We start from the raw sequence: 6000 nt of genomic DNA on the forward strand, positions 1-6000 counted from the left end.
CTGCCGCTGGTTAACCTGGTTGAGCAGGAGGCGCACCGAAGCTCCCGCAGCGCCTCCATCACTCAGCGTCTCGGTACTGTCTAACCCGCCAGAGGCTGGAGCTGCGGCTCCGAGGGACCCCAGCGAAGGATGCGTGCCTGAGCCCCTGCTCTCTGGTGTGGGAGACAGAAAAAGAACCAGTGGAGCAGGTTCAGGATCATTCCAGGCTGTGCTAGGTGCTGTGAAACAGAACTCAGGTGATGGGGGGAGGCACAGAAGGTTGTCAGAAGAGGTGATGTTTGAGTGGAACCCTAAATGCTAAAAAAAAAAAGAAGAAAAAAAAAGCATTCCAGGCAAGGACAAAAGCTCTGGAGTGGGAACAGGGGGACTTCTGAGGAACAAAAGGAAGGCCTGTGTGGCTGCGGTGGAGTGATCACCTTGACCATTGCACAGCAGAGCCTTGCCCACCATAGCAGAGCTGATTTTTATTTTTAAGGCTTTGGGAAGCCCATTGGATGGTTTTAAGCAAGAGAGAGACGTGATCTGATTCAAGTTTTTAAAGAATCCCTCGTTACTGTTCGGAGAGGGTCAAGCCTGGAACCGGGGAAGCCATTTGAAAAACTGGTGCAGTAGAACCCTCATTCCTGACTCGAGGGCCAGTGCTCCTTCCCCAGGTGCCTGGCGCTTCCTCTCACACAAGTGGCATCAGTGCTCTCTAAAAGTTATTATCAGAGAAAATAGAATGAGAAGAAAAGCATATGAACTCGTCGTGGTTACTAGAAATAATGATAAATTGCAACTTACAATACAGAAGAATAACTTTAGAACTTTTAGGTCTTAGGGGGGGCTCTATCCTGTCATTCCCCCACAAGGCTAGGACACTTTTTTTGTTGTTTTTGGTTTTTTTTTTAGGACACTGTTTTTTTTTTTTGAAAAGTAATTTGTTACCTCATTTCAAGAACCTTAGAAGCGTCAAAGTCTGTAAAGAAATGATTACATTTGGGGGAAATCTATCCTCATGAATAAATAAAGTCTTTTTTAAAAAAGGAAAATATTATTGCTTTGCTTTGAGTTACAAAACCAATACATGTTAGGTGTATAAACCTTGGGTACTCACAGAAATACTGTACAAAGTGAGAAATTACTCTTAATTCCTCTACCCAGGCTAATCACTGTTAAGGTTTAGGTGTATATCTTCCTTCCTTTTATATGTATGATATGCAACTGTTGTTGCCGCCCTCCAAAAAACAAACAAACAAAACAGGATGATGCCACATGAATTACAGCATTTATTTTTTTTTAAAGATTTTATCTATTTATTTATCCATGAGAGACACAGAGAGAGAGAGAGGCAGAGACACAGGCAGAGGGAGAAGCGGACTCCACGCAGGGAGCCCGATGTGGGACTTGATCCCGGGACTCCGGGACCACACCCTGGGCTGAAGGCAGACACCCAACCACTGAGCCACCCAGGCATCCCAAATTACAGCATTTAATACCCCTTTTCTCATGTAATATGAATGTATTTCCATGCCACAAAAATATTTTTCTGTGACATAGTTTTAAGTAGCCATATAGTATTCCATCAAACATAAACTATAATTGATTTAAACATTTCTTTTTTGTTGGACTCTGTGTAACTGGCAGTTAGCAGGAACCAGGGGTGCTCTGGCTGACTATACTAGCTCAGTGCTTCCTAACATTCTCTAATAATTCCATGCACCCATAAAAGTATCTTGCCACACCTGGTTTCTTTAATTCCACTGGTGAAAACTGTTTCGGAAGAGGTGGTGGTAGAGAGGCAGAGGGAGATGGTCTCTGGAAATAGAATATCAATTAATTGGAAACTGATGCTAATGAATAAGTGAATGAGCCACAACAGCTAATTCTACATTTCCGGGATCCGAAGTCCACTCATCAGCTGAGTTCATCGGGCCATTTTTGCTAGCTACGGTGGCCGAGCAATTGTATTTAACCTTCTACTCACCGAGGAGTAAGTCACCAGCGGCGATTGTGAGTGATGGCCTTACAGTGCTCCAGAAACTTTAAAACTGCTACCAACAAAAAACTGGCAGAAAGGGGGCAGGGTTAAGGGTTGTAAGTACATTTCACCTTACCCTGGGAATACCATCTTGTGTGTTGTCTTTCTTGGCTTTACTCCAAACCCTTGATAATGGTGCTAGAATAGCAAGAAGGTGGGGCAAGATACATGGACTGGGACTCTGCGGAGGCCACCGTGGACTAAGATGGTTTACTCGTCTAGTTCTGATAAGACCCTCACAGGATAACAGGGATGATGTCCTCTGGCGTAAATACAGCTTTTTGCTTTTGGCAAATTCATAAAGTGGAAAAGTGAGCCCTGGTGGCTTGTAAAGAAGGGGAAAAGTCAGTTGTTGAAACTGAAGTCCTTAGCACCCATAAACAACCCTTCTTTCCTGGTGCCTCCTCACCCACTCTTTCTAATTAATGTTGTTAAAGAACAGTTGGGGAGGCGGCATCTGGGGGCTCAGTTGGTTAAGCATTCGACTCTTGGTTTCAGCTCAGGTCCTGAGATCAAGCCCGGATTCTGGCTCCACACTCACCAGGAGTCTGCTTGAAATTCTCTTCCTCTCCCTTCCCTCTGCGCCTCTCCCCACTTGTGCACACACTCTCTCTCTGAAATAAATAAATAAATAAAATCTTAAAAAAAAAAAAGAACAGTTGGGGAAGATGTAGGGAGGGATGAGCTGTTCTGAGGAGAATAAGCACCCTTTCTACAGAGGAAGTAACACGCCATACAGCAAGCTTCTGCTAGGAATAAGGATACCTTATCTCTAACGCTTTTACTTTAAAAAAATTTGTTTCTAACATCATAGAAAAGCTTTAAACAGGGATGCCTGGATGTCTCAGTGGTTGAACGTCTGCCTCCAACTCAGGGCATGATCCCAGGGTCCTGGGATCAAATGTAGCATTGGCTGCTTCTCCCTCTGCCTATGTCTCTACCTCTCTGTGTGCTTCTCATGAATAAATAAATAAAATATTAAAAAAACAGAAAAGCTTTAAACAATCAAAATATCTCCTTCTCCTTACCATGGTGGCAGTAGTCTTGGAACTGGTTAGAGTAATAGCGATGGTATTAGTAGAAGTAGCTGATACTAACAGCATGTACCATATACCAGCTGCTGTTCTAAGTACTTTTTCATAGTTCATTTGAGATCAATATCTCAACAGATTTGCATCTTTCTCAAATTTCCATCTGTTGGATATGAAAACCAACTGAAAGATTGAAAAAATCATTAGGAATTAATACTGGGTTTCAAATGTTCTTTGCAATGTGTCATGATAGAAAATCTATAGCTAAATGTGCCTTCATTTCTTTTGAGGATATGAAATGGGAAAACAGTTATTAAATTGCTCCAGAAGGAATTTACTGTCAATTTCAGAAAGATGAGGAACAAGTTGCTAAAGCACTTATGAACAATCATCTCTGCCAATCCTTGCAAAATGAACAGTCCTCTTCACCCAGGCTAGGTCAGAGGTATATAGGGGGAGAGTGAGTGTTTCCCTTCACACTGTGTTACTACCCAAAAGAAATAAAGCTGGTAATAGTCAAAACCATGCTAAATCTGTTGAAATCAGCTACATAAATTATAAAGTAAACTCTCCCATGAACTCCTTGGGTTTAAGTTTTTACTTCCACAATTTTGATTGGTAGCCATAACATTCTTTTTATAACTGAAATTGTACTTGTGTTTTTGGTATTATTTTGGAATTTTGAAAACCCCCCAAAAAACACAAAACAGAAACCAACAACCATGCATGCATATTCCTACAATTAAGAATTAACAGGAGCATCTGGGTGGCTCAGTTGGTTAAGCTTCCGACTTGTGATTTTGGCTCAGGTCATGATCTCGTAGTCATGGAATTGAATGCTGTGTCAGGCTCTGTGCTTGGTGGGGAGTCTGCTTGAGATTGTCTCCCTCTGTCCCATCCCCATTCACGCTTGTTCTCTTTCTCTCTAAAATAAATGAATAAATCTTTAAAAAAACAACTAACACTGTTATGGAGGGTCCTCAAAACTTAAAAATAGAATTACCCTATGATCCAGCAATGGCACTACTAAGTATTTACCCAAAGGATACAAAAATACTTATTCGCTGGGGTAAATGCACTCTGATGTTTATAGCAACATTATCAATAATAGCCAAACTATGGAAAGAGCCCAAATATCCATTGACTGAAGAATGGAATGAATAGATAAAGAAGATGTGGTACACACACACACACACACACACACACACACACACACACAATGCAATATTAGCCTTCAAAAAGAATGAACTCTTGCCATTTGCAATGCCATGGATAGAGCTAGAGAGTATTATGCTTAGTGAAATAAGACAGAGACAGTCAAGTACCATATGATTTGACTTGTATATGGAATTTAGGAAATAAAACAGATGAACATATGGGAGGGGAAGAAAAGATGAAAGACAGAGGCAAACAAACCATAAGAGACTCTTTAAAGATAGGGATCAAATGAGGATTTGTGGAGGCAAATGAGTAGAGGGATGGGCTAAATGGGTGATGGGCATTAAGGAATGTACTTGTTATGGTGCCCACTGGGTATTGTATATAAGTGATGAATCATTGAATTCTTCTTCTGAAACCAATATTGAGTACAGTATGTGAACTAACCAGAATTTAAATAAAAATTTGAAAAGGAAAAAAAGCAAAAATCATAAAACAAGAACTAAAATGGCCACAGATATTTGAAAAAATGTTCATACAAAGGATTAAAAAGTGCAAATTATTACAAAGCAAATATGAAGTTAGCCTTCCACGTTAGTCACAAATTGAAAATGATAATCTTTCATCCAATGTTGGTGAAAGATCAATGAAAGTGTCATTCTGGCACCAAAGGGAAAATTTGGTAAGGAAATCAGTTCAGCAAGATCTTTGGTATCACGTGGCAGTATAGATCAGAGCACCCAAATTATTCATGCCTCTTGAGTCAGTAGTTTCCTTTAATAAATTTACCCTAAGTAAATATACAGAGATGTGAAGATGAAAATGTTCACCAGTGCATGTTTGATTTTAACAAATACTAGAATTAAATATCCAAAAGAGATTGATTAAAAGTATTTTCAAAACATTAAAAGAGGGGCACCTAGGTGGTTCAGTGGTTGAACATCTGCCTTTGCCTCAGGGCGCAATCCTGGGGTCCTGGGATCGAGTCCCACATCGGGCTCCCTGCATGGAGCCTGCTTCTCCCTCTGCCTGTGTCTCTGCCTCTCTCTGTATCTCTCATGAATAAATAAATAAAATCTTCTAAAAAAACGTTTTAAAAAAGAATTAACACTGTTAACAATTTGGCATGATCTTATTGTCCTTCTTTCCATTATCTGCTTTTTAAACAATTACACATGAAACACATGCATACATTCTCTTAAAAATTAGAACAATACAAGGGTGCCTGCATAGTTCAGTTGGTTAAGTGTTTGACTTTGGCTCAGGTCATGATCTCAGGGTCCTGGGTTGGAGCCCTGCCCAGTGGCAAGTCTGCTTGTCCTTCTTACTCTCCCTCTACCCTGCCTCTTACTAGTGCTCTCTCTGTCTCTCTAAAATACATAAAATTTTTAAAAAACTAGAACAGTACAGATCAAATTAGTGTGCATTTGATATTTTTCCCCTCAATCTTGTTGCTGTAAACCTTATCCTCACCTATCCACTTGTTCAGTATGTAATGTCTCTTAAGACCATTTTAAAAAAATAGTCTCGGGATCCCTGGGTGGCGCAGCGGTTTGGCGCCTGCCTTTGGCCCAGGGCGCGATCCTGGAGACCCGGGATCGAATCCCACGTCGGGCTCCCGGTGCATGGAGCCTGCTTCTCCCTCTGCCTATGTCTCTGCCTCTCTCTCTTTCTCTCTCTGTGACTATCATAAATAAATAAAAATTTAAAAAAAATTAAAAAAAATAGTCTCCATACCCAGCATGGTGCCCAACTCAGGGTTTGAACTCATGACCCTGAGATCAAGACCTG

Source organism: Nyctereutes procyonoides, unplaced genomic scaffold (assembly GCF_905146905.1).
Source record: "Nyctereutes procyonoides isolate TBG_1078 unplaced genomic scaffold, NYPRO_anot_genome, whole genome shotgun sequence".
Lineage (NCBI taxonomy): Eukaryota > Metazoa > Chordata > Mammalia > Carnivora > Canidae > Nyctereutes > Nyctereutes procyonoides.